Below are 1,902 nucleotides of genomic sequence, written 5' to 3'. Positions count from 1 at the left end.
CTTCTTGCTGGGTGTGGTGGTGCACGCCTGTAATCCCAGCACTTGGGAGGCTGAGGCAGGAGGATCACCACAAGTTCAAGGCCAGCCTGGACTACATGGTGAGACTCTGTCTTACCCCTGCAAAAGTCCTCTCCTAGCACTTTTGAAATGCATAATAAATGATGGTTTGTTTCAGTTCTCTCCTTCCCTCTGAAGCACTGAAGTGGAATCCTCCCATCTAAGTACCCCTGACCTGATAGCCACGCTGTCCCTGTCTTCTAACAACCTTTGTCACTGCTCCTGTCCTTGGTCCTTGTGAGAGCTACTCTGTTAGCTTCCCCACATGACCGAGAATGTGAGGTATTTGTCTCTCTGCTCCTGACTTCTTTCCCTGCACACGATGTCCTCTGTCCCATCCATGTCACTGAAAATGACAGGGTTCCCTGCACTTTTATGGCCTGATGTTCCGTCATGTGTAGTGCGTGTCCTTTTCCCCCCACCCGTCGGTGGGCGCTGGGGTCGAGCCAGCGCTGCCCTGACCATGTGACCCCTGCTCCTTCCCTTACACACCCAGGAGTGGGATGCTGGATCATGTGACAGCCCTATTTTTAGTGATCTGAGGAACCTCTGTACTGTTTTCCATAGAGACTGGACTCATTTCCACCGCCACCAACAGGATATGACAGTTCCCCTTTCTCCGCACCCCTGCCCGCATGTGTTCATTTGTGTGTGTGTGTGTGTGTGTGTGTGTGTGTGTACGAAACAGAGCCTTGCTATGTGGTTTACGCTGGTCTTGAACTTGTGTGATTTTTTTTTTTTTTTTTTTTTTTTTGTGCCGGGAATTGAACTCAGGACCTTGCGCTTGCCTGGCAGGTGCCGTGCTGCTGAGCTACATCTCTGGCTCTGAACTCATTATATAGCCAGATTGGCCTTGAGCTCATGGTGATCCTCCTGCCTCAGCCTCTCCAGTGCTGGGGTTGAAGTTGTGGGACACCATATCCCCGGTTATAATTTTTTTTTTGATGATAGCCATTCGAACTGAGGTAAGATGATATCTTATTGTGGTTCAGAATATTTTCAGCCCTCTTCAACAGGTTTAAAATTCAGCAGTATCAGCGCACTCTGTCCGTGGAATACAAGGGGTTACTGTCAGGGTCTCGGCTTCCCAAGCTAAGGAGAGCCACGGTGCAACTCAGGCCCTGCTCCTCCTGTCCTAGCACTGCCATAGCTGGGGGCTGCCTGGGACAGCGGAGGTGACAGCCAGGGCCCAGCTGCCAGCGAGTGGGGTCCCAGGGCCGAGAGGGAGGACGTGAGCCCTGGCTGGGCCGGATGCCTGCAGCACACCAGCTGTGCGGCCCAGGGCGTTGGGAGCCACCTGGTCATGTGCTCTGGCACCTCATGTGACCTGGGTGAGGGCAGAGAGGAAGCGGCTGTCATGCTTCTGGGGGAGTCCCGGGACTCAGGCCAGGGAAGGAGGGAGGGGGCCGGCGGTTGGGCTGACGCTTGCCGGCCACTTCTCAACTTAATCCATATTTGATACAATTACATGTATGTGCTATAAAATAAAAAAAGGATAAGTAATCCCAGCACTTGGGAAGCTGAGGCAGGAGAGAATCTCAAACTTCAAGGGCGGCCTAGACTACAGAGTGAGACCCTGTCTCACTCTTAAATAAATAAGTAAATAATAAATAAACAAGCAAACGAGACCAGGAGTAATTATGGTATAAGACGCCCAAAGATCCAAGGATAGAAGTCAAGGTTTTTTTTTTTTTTTTTTTTTTTTTTTTTTTTACCAGGAATCAAACTTACGACCTTGAGCTTGCCAGGCAGGCACTGTGCCACTGAGCTAAATCCCCAGTCCACGAAGTCTTTAAAATTGGGAAGAAGGCTGGGAGTGGTGGCACACACCAGTAATCCTAGCAC

The sequence above is a fragment of the Chinchilla lanigera genome, unplaced genomic scaffold (assembly GCF_000276665.1).
Source record: "Chinchilla lanigera isolate Chin_1 unplaced genomic scaffold, ChiLan1.0 scaffold00049, whole genome shotgun sequence".
Lineage (NCBI taxonomy): Eukaryota > Metazoa > Chordata > Mammalia > Rodentia > Chinchillidae > Chinchilla > Chinchilla lanigera.
Note: the sequence above shows the minus strand (reverse complement) of the source record.